General features: G+C 37.2%; 1 long non-coding RNA gene across 1 annotated transcript in view; it reads left to right on the top strand.

The window, feature by feature from the left end:
* The first annotated feature begins 321 nt into the window (after positions 1–321).
* The window catches only part of LOC134670953 (uncharacterized), a 298,195-nt gene continuing 284,946 nt past the window's right edge, over positions 322–13,570 (top strand). Inside the window, exon 1 of the long non-coding RNA XR_010099150.1 lies at positions 322–474. This is a non-coding gene — a long non-coding RNA (uncharacterized LOC134670953). The remainder of the gene's footprint in view (positions 475–13,570) is intronic.

Here is a 13,570-nt window from a genome sequence, read left to right as displayed (position 1 = left end):
ATGTTCGGCAAGAAAATAGATCGATGTAAATAAATAAATAACGGCCTATTGGCTAGTACTAGTAGTGACCCTGCCTAGGAAGCGGGAGGTCCCGGGTTCAAATCCTGGTAGCTTTTGTTTGAGTCTTCATCTGAAGATGTGATGAATCACAGATATTTGTTCTAGAGTTATGGATGTTTTCTAACTATTTAATTTATGTATATTATCTATTATTTACCTACATATATCGTCGTATAGTACCTACCCACAACACAAGCCTTTTCACAAGCTTTTAATTAGGTACTTTCACCTGACCGTTGTCTGTAATCAAATCTTGCCAGTTAAATTTGATCCACTTCCCGGTTTCCGATTGAGCTGAAATTTTGCATACATACCTAAGTCGGGTGACAATGCAATATTATGGTGTCATGGAGCTGATCTGATGATGGAGACAGGAGGTGGCCATAGGAACTCTGTGATAAAACAACGTAACGTGTTTGGGGGCACACATTTTTTTCCAATCGGCAATATTGAGCAAGTTTATGGAAACCATCTGGTGAGATATTTGTGTGATAGCTACTACATAATGGAAGGCATTAAAATACGTGCGTATGTGTTTATGAAACGAACGAAGTGAGTTTTGTAATTGGTTCACACGAATGTTTTAATGCCTAATTATGTACAGTTACATACACTGCTTTATCTACGTACATATTATAAGTTCTCAATGATGTGTTCAGGAACCGTATGTTATGACGGGAGCTGCAGCGTTGCTCTGTTGAGGATATCAGGTCCATGAAAGCGTCATGAAGGATTTATGGTGTGTGTATATAAGCATGTAAATATGCTTAACACTTCTATTTTAATAAATTTACAAATAAGCACATCATATATGACCAAAAACATTACTGGCCTTTCTTCGGACGGACGGCTAAACAGCGTATGCGAGTGAAAGCAATTGAATCTCTTTGTTCGTCGCACGCGCATCGACTCATAACGTTATGAATTATTGTGATCTATTCTGAGACGCTCTGAAAATGGCACTGCGCCGAGTGGATCTATAGATCTGTAGATCAGTATTGGTATTGTTGGTTAAAGGGTATTGTGGATTGGGATTTACTTTAAATACGATTGGGGTTGTTGTTAGTGTTAGTCAATTTGATAGCTGAGCAGCGAAAAGTGGTTTGGGAAAAGTCATCAAAATTTGGCTCCTAACATGCTTCTAAAATTCAATTTTTTAATCGATTCGCGTAAAAAATAGTCTTCTGACTATCTTTTTAAAATGCATTATCAGCTTACTTTCATATATTTTGAAATAAGTAATCAAGTATAAAAATAGGTTATTTCAGCAAAACGCATTGGGATCAAATCCTATATTTATTAGCCTTTTTTCGATCCGTACTAAAAATTACACCGTCTATAATTTATTGAGTGAACAGAAAACCCATTTTCATTCAAGTTTCCTTATTCTATCCTTTAGCCGCCCAGAGACCTATAAAAAGGTCTCCTGTTCCATTCAAATTTGAACTTTGTGTTGACAAAATAAAATTTATTTTTGCTTGGCAAGGTTTGACGTATGGGCGGCTAGAGGTTATACAACCAGATTTGCCTAGATTGCATATGTGAAATGTACCCACTCGTGAAATTTGGATCTGTACTGTACCGCCGTGACTCGGATTGCCTAGTGGTCATGGCATCTGCTGCGAATGCAGAAAACGCTGGTTCGATCCCAGCGCTGGGCACTGGACGCCTTGGCCCCATTTAAATAAATAAATATAAATAAATAAATATTTGGGGACAATCTTACACAAATTGACCTAGCTCTAATCTAAGCAAAGCTTGTACTATGGGTACTAGGCGATGATATACAATATGTATATAGATAAATACATACTTATATACATAGAAAACAGCCATGACTCAGGAACAAATATCTGTGTTCATCACACAAATAAATGCCCTTACCGGGATTCGAACCCGGGACCATCGGCTTCATAGGCAGGGTCACTACCCACTAGGCCAGACCGGTCGTCATTTTCTTTCCTATATGACATTTCAGTTTCTCCATTCTCTCAAACTCCCAAAAATCAGAAAACATAATTAATTATACTCTCATATAAAGCCAATAATCTCCAACCGAACTCCACAGGAAATATCCATTAACAAACGTATGACAAAACAATATTTTTCCGCGCTAATGGCGGATTTGCGCAAGATGGGCGCTTCCTGCGCGCACGCATCCATAATGACACTTTTAGCCGCTACGGAAATATCTAATACTTCATTTGTACGTTTTATAGGCTATACTTGTCCGATTGTGGATCATGAATGAAGCTCATAGGAGGGATATAATATCGTAAAATTATTATACTGGTACAGGCGTATTCTGATTTTAATAACAGGTTACACTTACCAATAATTAATCTAATAATAATTAATAATTAATCCAATTATTAATAATTAATTAGGTTAGGTTAATCTGGATTATTTATGGATCTGATTTGTCAGTGTCAAACATGACGTTTTTGATTGAAGAAATGTCACTTCTGAGACCGCGTGATCTGCCTTCGGCGTTTCCGACCACAATCAGTTTTTCCAAACTTTTGCCGCCTCTGCGCACTGTGTGTCCAGATATGGTGTAAGTCATCGTTAACCTTACAACTCTTACGTTCACATTAAATTAACAAATTTAAACTTTAACCTAATAATAATAAGAGCTAGGGAAACGCAAGGACTAGTGTCTAAGCAACAATGCCGTCTCGTAAACCACATTGTTAAAGCTTGTACAATTTATGCTCTGTCCTACCTTGAACTAAGCTCTCTTTTAGCCTTGAATTAGGACTGAGTTACAGGAAATGCAGTGCTATAAGCATAACCTAGTTTTTAGGGGTGTCTGGACGCCCTAGGTACCGCTGGAGAGACGAAGTGTAGAAAGATCTTAGCGAACTAGGCGCCGTCGACTGGACACAAACAGCTTTGGACAGAGTAGCATGGCGGTCTTTGGTGTCCAAGATCCACTACGGGTCGCGTTGCGCCACTGCAGTAGTAGTAAATAGGTAGTGTAGTTTTTCGGGGCCAAAACAGGACCAGTGCTAGCGATTAATTAAATATCGATTCAGTAACATAGATTCCTGGGTTGACAATTGAGATTCTTTTCGTGATTAAGTATGTATAATGCATTTTCTAGGTAACAAACCGTGAATAGACATAATCCGCCATTGTGAAGTATGTTAGTTACAGTAAAAATATTCCTTATACTACCAAAATGCATACCCACTAGGTGTACAGATGTTTTAAAAAACGAGAAATCAATCTAGATTGGTTTCATTTCTGGAAATAACCTCTTTTTTCTTTATTTTCACGCACTTGCAGAAAACAAACCAAATATCCACTCTATCTGTCAACGGTAGTCACCATTTTTTTAAATAAATAATATATCATAATTTTTTTTAATCGTATTAAACGAAATAATTTGTCTGATTTTTTAAAAATATAATCGAATGGATCGCCTTTTATTAGGCCTTTAGAGGGTTAAAGGAAGCTACTTAATAATCTTAACATTTCACATCATATCTTCCACTGTGCCCCACATATTCATTTATCCTTTTTGCGTCCAGATTTAGCGAACACAATTGCGGTCGTAAGTCACAGATGAAACGGCCGGGGGCCTACTGCGAACCACTTTCAACGTGCTGCCTCCCTGCCCACTTACGTACGAATTTACAAGTGCGACAGAGAGGCAACACGTCGAACGTGGTTCGCGGTAGGCCCTCTGGTGGCGCGCGCACATTGTCAACGCGGACTTAATTACAATGGATTAGGAAGTGTGACACAGATACTGTATCCTTTAGCCGCCCAGAGACCTATAAAAAGGTCTCCTGTTCCATTCTAATTTGAACTTTGTGTTGACAAAATAAAATTTCATTTTGCTTGGCAAGGTTTGACGTATGGGCGATAGAGGGTATAATTGGCACGACTCGGCTATCCTGAGAGATACGTATAATCGTGTTATTCAGGAACCGAACGTGCATACTGAGAGCGCATCTTCGATTGTATGGGAGCGGCATTTTTGAGGCGGGTTCGTGAGACTTAATAAAACCTTTGAATCAGTACCTAAACTTCTAAAACCTGTGTACTACTTTGTAAGGCCCACTTGCACCATTCCACTAACGCGGGGTTAACCGGTTAAACCTGGAGTTACCATGGTTACCAGTGCAATTTGACACTGGGTTGACAGTTAAACCGCTTAAACCCGGGTTAGTGGGATGGTGCAAGTGGGCCCAATACAACAAGAATGTTTAGTTTTTAAATACACTATAATACAAACATAAAAAAAAAACAAAAGAAGATCTACGACTCAATAAATGAAGCAAACCTAATCAGAATGTTATAATCAGAGAGCGCAACTTTGGTGCCGATGACGTCATTATGACGTTAAGTCGCATATAGGATGTTTTTTAAAACAACATTGTAACACCTCAATGATTCTTAATAATGATAATATATATATATATTTAATTGTTTATTTATAAAAATGCTTGGTTATTTACACAAAAAATAATGTAAACATTAAAAAACGATACGAAACGATCTCCTTCTCGTTTAATATGCTCTGTTGTTTTCAAATGTTTCTCTATATTGCTTGCTTTTGCTGTTAAATTTTGGTCACATTTTTTCATTTTTTACAATCAGAAAAGGAAATTTCTGCGAATACGGGTGCATAGACTCCATAGCGACTTCAAACAATAATATTTCGGTTATATTTTACTAATAAAAAAATAAGTAAACAGTAATTGGTTGTCATTTCCAACAATCTTGTTTTTAACATGACAAAGACAGTTCGTTATGTTTTTATACGTGGCCAGTACGTATAAAAACTCTCAACTCAAGTTTCAATATCAGTAAACTAAAGAGGCTAATAAGTTGTTATATGTTTAAGTATCTATAATCTAGATAACAACACTCTGTATTTAGCTTCACGTCATACGTCTGTCATCGGCACCAAAGTTGCGCTCTCTGGTTATAATTAGTTTATCCAATCGATTTGAGCAAAGAAATAAACAAACTGTAATTGCTATGTCTATCTTTAAAAAAAAACCGGGCAAGTGCGAGTCGGACTCGCGCACGAAGGGTTCCGTACCATAATGCAAAAATAAAACAAAATAAGCAAAAAAAAAACGGTCACCCATCCAAGTACTGCCCACTCCCGACGTTGCTTAACTTTGGTCAAAAATCACGTTTGTTGTATGGGAGCCCCATTTAAATCTTTATTTTATTCTGTTTTTAGTATTTGTTGTTATAGCGGCAACAGAAATACATCATCTGTGAAAATTTCAACTGTCTAGCTATCACGGTTCGTGAGATACAGCCTGGTGACAGACGGACGGACGGACGGACGGACGGACGGACGGACAGCGAAGTCTTAGTAATAGGGTCCCGTTTTACCCTTTGGGTACGGAACCCTAATTAGCGTTGCAGTTGTGTTTATGCCATAGACAATTATTTTTTTTTAATTCTGTAAATAGGCAATTTACTTTTATCTGCTTGCTTTACTTAAGTTACCTTTGTAAAACATTCCTAAATCATGCACGATACGGTTGTTTTGTAGAACTGTAGCTTTTCTGCTTTGCAGTATATATAAGTAACATTGAATACCTTTATAAGTAGATACAGAACAAATCAAAACTAAAAAAAATATTTCCTGCAGAAGAACTGCGTAGTTAGAGTTATCTAACTTTCTTATTGAAAATTCTAAATTTTACGTAGGTATGTATTTTACTTACAGGTAGAGACAGCAATAAATTAAAACAATCTTGCTGTATTATTAGAAAAATAAAACAATAAAATCTCATTTCTTAGTAAAGGGAAGAGAAACACCATAATTGTAAATAAAATACTATTTACGAAATAAATATGATAAAAACAACGGGTTGCACTCCGGGAGTACCGGCAGAAGTGAAAACTCAATGACATTGTAACAGTTTTTCGATCAGGTCACGTGTCCGTCTTACGTCTTACGAATCTTACGGTCACGCGACCTGTTGCGAGTTTAACATTTTTAGGGTTCCGTACCCAAAGGGTAAAATGGGACCCTATTACTAAGACTTCGCTGTCCGTCCGTCCGTCCGTCTGTCACCAGGCTGTATCTCACGAACCGTGATAGCTAGACAGTTGAAATTTTCACAGATGATGTATTTCTGTTGCCGCTATAACAACAAATACTAAAAACAGAATAAAATAAAGATTTAAATGGGGCTCCCATACAACAAACGTGATTTTTGACCAAAGTTAAGCAACGTCGGGAGTGGTCAGTACTTGGATGGGTGACCGTTTTTTTTTTGCTTTTTTTTGTTTTTTTGTTTTGCATTATGGTACGGAACCCTTCCTGCGCGAGTCCGACTCGCACTTGCCCGGTTTTTTCTCCATCACATAAAGTGCACAGCGTTGCTAAAGAAGTTTTCATTTCAAAAAAACTATTCAATAATGTGGTGGTAAAATAACGATTGTCTTACAATTACACGGCACATGACAAACCCTATTCATCACAAGCAGGTGGGTTGTAAACATATTATTATAAATTATAATATGTATATTATTATAATTTACTGCCAATTAAGCTGGGATGGTTCTCTGGAACGACAGAAATTGTCGTATAATGGACAGTATTTCAGCCCCGTGATTTTTAAAATTAGTTTAATTGTGTAGTTAATATTTAGGTCATTGTTGTTAAATGTTTAATAATGGAAATGGTTAGTGATTATGATTGGCTGGCAATTTAGGTCTTGAAGATGAGTATAACAATAATCTTTGTAGAAGTTTAAAGAAAAGTTTCAGGCCGCGTAGCCAAGATGACAATCGCTTAGGTAGGTAGAGGTACGCTTCGTAGCGATCGAAACGCAACTGTCACTGTCGCCCTAATATGGAAGAGTGATAGAGAGAGCTTTTCGTTGTCGAAGCGATAGCGATTGTAACTTTGGCTAGGCCGGCAGTTTCGCTCTACTGACTGATACAGAATTTATTTAGGGACTACATATGATATTTGTAGCTACTTTTTGGTATCGTTGGTCGGAAATCGGTTGTCCTGTATAGAGAAATAAAAACTTTCCCGAATAAAAAAATGTCAAAAAATTCAGTCACGATCATTGTAAAGTTACATCATGTATATATACAGACAAAAGGTTAATGATTTAATATAGTCAGACCGTAAAAAGTCTGCAGCGATTTTGATAGCCCACGCAGTGCAAGTGTCATTTTAAATGTGAATGAAATGAAATTATGACGTATACATAACACTTACACTGCGTGGGATATCAAATCCGCTGCAGACTTTGTTTGGTAATAGCTTAAAGATCTTTATTAAAAATTAATGGATTATTAATTATTATTAATTGATTATATCAACAAGAATGAAATAAAATAAAAACGTAAAACAAACCTCTAGACCAGGAAAAAAAATATAAAACCTGGTATGTAGGTACCTATTAAAAACTGAAAAACTCGCTATAATCACACTATTACAGTTCCAGCTCAGTATGTTTGCGAATTACTTACTCCTGTCATTCCAAAATCCTTGTCAAGCGGGGTGTCCCACTCATCCTAAAATACCCCGCTCATTGTGCGCGCGCGCATGACATTTGCGATGGGCCGAGACACTTTTGTTTCATTCATAACACGCGTTTTATCTTGACTACATAGAATATGAAAGGTTTGCACATGAATCCTGAATTTTCTAGTTTATTTAAGTACTTAGGTTTCTATCTATGTAAATTAAAAGGCAGAAATAGAAGTAGAGTAGTAGTAGAGGTAAAAGGAGTAGGGGAAGTACCTATAGTCTATATCTTTAGGTGTTTAAATAAAAGTAAACAAAATCTACCCTGAAATGGATCCTTAGGCCAGTTGAGGTTAGATGAAACCATTACATGATCAAATAATGTAGGTTAACGTCAGGTCGTTCAGTGACAGTACCAGGTGGTTTTGTATTTGGTTGGTTAACCAATGTTATATAACTACCCGAAGATGTACAAATTATTTGTTTTCTTTTATTTAAATACCTACCTAGTATAGGTATAGGTATGTAAGTAACTACACCATTTAGTGTCTGTTTTTCCTTGCTTTCTTGCCCATTACAACCCAGACAACAATTTAAAGAGTTATAAAACATGTTAACGGCCAGGCTAAGTGGTTTCTAAAAACGTATTGCGCCACACAACTATTCTTAGTTTACTGTCTTAAACTATTTAAAATTACATAATATGTAACAAGGTAATAAAATGGCAAAATCACGGTTTCTAAAATTTAGGGATCTCTCTCTTCAATCGGTCCCTCATTGCTGAGGATCGTGACTCCGTTTGGGCCCGATTCGGATTTTGAAATAGACATCTATTAGACATCTTTTAGACATCACCAAGATACGATAACGATATGTTTAAGATCTAACCTGACAAATTTGACATTTGCGCGGTTCTGGAGATACTCTTGAACGATTTCCACGGGATATGACTTAAAGATCTAATTCACATCTAATAGATATCTTACTCTATCTAACGTAAAAGTGACATTGGTTGCCCGAATTGCGCTGCAAAAGAGAACTAGTTGATATCGAAACTATAACGTATCTAGAATGGATCTAGTACGTGTCGTCTCTTGTGAATATCTTGAAGTTCGAATACGGCAGTTTCATTCCGTCAACTAGTTGTCTCCATCGGTCCCGTTCTGTAGTTTGGTGGAGTGCGTCCCTGACAGGTATTTTAGTTCCTCCGCTATTTGGTCCGACCATCGTTTGGGACTTCTACCCCTAGGCCTTTAGTTAAAATTTAGGGATAGATAGATCTAAAAATAATAGGTGTTTTTAAAAAAGAAGAAGAAGAAGAGAAGAAAATAGTGCCTAAATTCTTACAAGTCTCTGTTAAATTTTGTCTCTTTCTAACAAACATAAATATCAAAATGACGGATAGGGTCACACCATTATCAACAGTTTGTTAGATTTCGCATAAATGTTACTCTTTAGGTACGAATATGTACCTACTCTGAAAACTCAAGGTATACCGGGCCGTTATTAATAACAATACACGAACAGCTGCGTCCGTTAACTATAGTTTAACGTCTGGTTAGTTGTTAACCACAGGTTGACTAAATACGCGATCTTTTACTAGATGTTGTGTTCCAAGTTATAGCTTGTGTCTTAGCTTTGATGTGTAATACAACGATAAGTTGCCTAAGAAATCAGTAGGAATTTTTATAAAAATTTTACAGTACATATGACCTTATTTTCCCGCACTAGTGCGTAAAATAGCACTTTTCGTACGATTTCAAAAGTTGTAAGGGTCATATGTACTGTGAAACGTTGTACGATACACGTGCGAATAGGTAATTCGCAACTCGTGTCGATTTAAAATACTCCTTTCGGTCGTGTTTTAATTTCCTCTTTTCCGCACTCGTATCGTAAATAACTATTTTTTCAGGTGGTAAAAGAAGCCAGGTAGACAAATATGAACGTTGCGAAAAGTTTTCCTATGGTTGCAAATATGCAAAGAAAGTTATGGAAAAATTACAAGAAATAACGGAAATTCATTTTATACCTAGGGTACATCGCCAATTACTAGCCACCCCCCAATTACTGGCCACTTAATTTGATTTCTATTTATAGGTGAACAAAGTTCATTTTAGTATATAAGGTACGAAAATCCAATTATTAGCCAGTTTTCAATTGGCCACCTATTCCAAAAATGAATTCTATTTACAGATAAATAAAACTCATTTTCAGTATAAGGAAAATGGCCAGTAACTGAAATTTATCCACAACCCACTCGTTCAATAACTGGCCGCCTCTTACAAAAATGAGTTCTATTCACCTATACACAGAATTCATTTTAGTATAGGTGGCCAGTAATTGAAAACTGGCTAATAATTGGCGATGTACCCTATAAAGAAATTTGAGAAGATTCCGAAATATTTGACATAGAACAAAAAACAATTTCCCTCTGCTCATTAATTTGTAACTTGTAGCAGTAATGGGTAACTCATTAATAGGTAGAGTTAAACCAAAAAAAGTCTGCAGAGATTTTGACAGTACACGCAGTGCAGGTGTTATTTTAAACGTCAAACTTCTATGAAATTATGACGTATAAATAACACTAGCAATGCGTGTGCTGTCGAAATCTCTGCATACTTTTCTTGGTCTAACTCAGCTTGGTAACAGGCTGGCTTGGTTATTTTTATTGTCTGAATCGAATCTGTTAAAGTCTAGGTATAATCATTTTGTACAAGATATTGAAAATCGGTCTTAATTTATTTAGTCTAAAGTAATTATTTCTTAGAAATACATCATTCCACAATTTTCTTTAAAAATAACACCATTTATTGCATGATAATGCTCTTTTACTCGTACGTACAGTCGCCATCACATATATCGGAGCGGCCAAGGTGTTCACAATATCTGAACACGCAGCCTAAGGCCCTGACAATAGAGGCGTGTTCAGATATTTGTGAGCGCCTTAGGGCCCCCCCACATCTGGCGTCTTTCGAGCGTCGGCGTCTGTCGGCGTCGGTCCAGCGCTATGGAAAATGACGTCGCTGAGCAGTTGCGTCGACGCTGCGTCGACGTTGCGTCGACGTCGGCCATAGAATTGTAGACGCCGACGCTCGAAAGACGCCAGATGTGGGGGGGCCCTAAATGCTTTGCCCTGATCATCTATCATCGCCTCTGTCAGTACCTGTTGAGCACAACCCTGCGGAAGACAAATGTTTGCGATCCACCCCTATTATTTGGGGTTGTATTGTTTTTAGGGTTGCCACTCCTAGTTTCAAATTTTTAGTTGACGCATTTGACTGAGAAATAGCTATTTAATGTTAACTGTGTTTAGCAGAGAGTTCTTAAAAATGTAATACCTTTAATCAATTTTCATGTGGGAAGTTGTTACTGTCAGGCTGTCAACCATCTGTCTTCGTAGAATTTTTGAATTCTTTGGACACAGCCAGAAAGAAAAATGACAACCTGGAAATGTTTCTGGTAATGGGGAAAGTCCAAGGAAGGCGACTACGTGGAAGAAGCCCAATGCGATGGACAGATCAGATCCGCGAAGGCACTAAATCTAAAATCCACGATGCACTGCACACTGCTGAAGATCGCAACAAGTGGAAGGAGTTAGTCCACAAAATAATTCGTGGAGGCCACGACCCTCAGCAATGAGGAATACGACACAAGGAGGAGGAGGAATCAATTTTCATACAAATATGTGAATCACAAATAACTATTATATTCTTGACTTCAATCGACGCTGTACGCTGTGTCACGTTCTATAGAAATGTTGCTGTCTACCCATACAATGTAACTTTTTGAGTATCATCTACTAATGCCATCTATCACATTTGTAGCTTTATATTTGAATTTTATTTTGTCTAATCCCACTAACCGGGGTTAACCGGTTAAATCTGGCGTTCCCATGGTTACCAGTACAATTTGACATTGGGTTAACGGTTTAACAGGTTAACCCAGGGTTAGTGTGACGGTGCAAGTGGCGCTAAATAAAAAGTGTCTAATACAATATTATTATGAAGACAAAATAAGAAAATAAAATAAATATACCATCGCGAGTGACAACCCTAATCAAACAACAGGGGTAGTTCACTTGTTGCGCACAATGTGTTGATATCAATTTGCAGCGGGGGCTGTTCAAACCTATTTGCACTTCAAACCTATTTAATGATAGTTGCTAGCTAGTCCAATTACCTGTAACAAAGATTATTTAATTAGGTCAATGAAGTAAAATTACAAATATAAAAAAGTATTCTTAAAAAACGTACGAGGTTTTTAGAGTTTCGTACCCAAAGGGTAAAAACGGGACCCTATTACTAAGACTCCATCTCTCCGTATGTCTGTTACCAGGCTGTATCTCATGAACCGTGATAGCTAGACAGCTGACATTTTCACAAGTTGCCGCTATTTATAACAACAAATACTAAAAAGTACGGAACCCTCGGTGGGCAAGTCCGACTCGCACTTGTCCGGTTTTTTTGTTGAGAGATGACTTGGTAACTCAAATACTAAATAGTACTAAACTCGTAACTTCGAGTCGCATTGTCATCATGTAACATAGCGAAAAAAAACACAAAACCGCGAATATATTGGCCAACATATGAATGTAGGACCACCAACTTCGCAGGCTTACTACTTACTAGGCTAAAGCAACAATATGTACCTATATTCCTAAACTGAAATAGTGCCAAAGTCGTAACTCTAGTCGCATTGTCGCACACAATACAGCGTGGGAGTAACATCTCAATCGCTCGTCGCGTGTACTCGTAAACTCAGTCGCGAATTACATACATGTACATAATTCGCGACTTGTAATCGTAAAGTAGTCGCGAATTACATGTAGGCTCGACGCCACGACAAAAGGTTTCAATAGTAGGTGTAGTTGGTGTGTTGCTGTTAAAATTAGTACCTTGTGTATTGTTTAGTAATAAATATTGACGGCTAGTTAACATTTTGAGTGAATATTTCTCTCCTTCTTAGTCGTGCACTCTTGACAGAGTGGTCGTGGTCATGTCACGGTCGATTTCTGCGCCACCGCAGCTCTTGCGATCCGTCGCCATGTGGCTCTGTTTTTAGTGGAGTGGGAGCAATCGTTGACTGAATTCCCTGTGATGGACTTAATGAGGTCTGTCCATCGTGTTGGGGAGCGGCCACGAGATCTTTTGCCTTCGACTCTCCCTTGTACCACCAAGCGTTCCATGGAGTCCTCGTTACGAGTGATGTGTCCAAAGAATTTGAGGATAGAGTAGGAGGAGTGTATATTTAGAAATACGCAAACAGATAATGAAGCAAATTTAAATATCAATGCCATATGATGAGTATTATAGAAGAATATACTTGTGCTGATCAAACAATGTATTAGGTACTTTCGTAAAAAAAAAAGATTGGTAACTTACAGTCAAAGAATCACCATTTTGTTCCACAATGTGTGCACTGTGCATTGCCAGTTGCCACAATGTCAATCAATATGAAAGTCGTTAGAGACCTCATACTAGTCACTGTGTCGAGGTACGAAATGATAGTCACTGAAATAAAATTTATTGACCGTATCTTTGCTCATAATCATCATCATTTCAGCCCTTTATCGCCCACTTCTGAGCATATGCCTCTCTTCTAGTACGCCATTTATCCCGATCCTGAGCTAATACCTAAACTGGGTGTGTAATGATCGATTTAAAAGTAATTAATATATTTTCTGTAGATATAACAACATTTAATATAATTTCAGAAAATATAATAACTCATTTTGTATAATATACATTTGGTATATTATTAAAATGTTTCATATCATTTTGTATAATTATCTTTTGATATAACACTCATTTATTATAACGATCATGTGATATAATGCTCATTTATTATACAAGTATTATTATATAAGCATTATTCGGTATAATAATATAGTAAAGGTATTTTTATGACGACATATGTAAATGTTTAACACAGATTAGGTAGGAGTTTGTTTTGTGTAATGGACGCAATTCTAACCTAACCTAACCTACTTTTCTGGTAGCGGTTCGTTTAGTGTAGGGGTCGCAGTTCTTAACCTAACCTAAC

The sequence above is a fragment of the Cydia fagiglandana genome, chromosome 14, assembly GCF_963556715.1.
Source record: "Cydia fagiglandana chromosome 14, ilCydFagi1.1, whole genome shotgun sequence".
Taxonomy (NCBI): domain Eukaryota; kingdom Metazoa; phylum Arthropoda; class Insecta; order Lepidoptera; family Tortricidae; genus Cydia; species Cydia fagiglandana.
The sequence above is the reverse complement of the archived record's forward strand: the minus strand, read 5'-3'. Positions and strand labels throughout refer to the sequence as shown.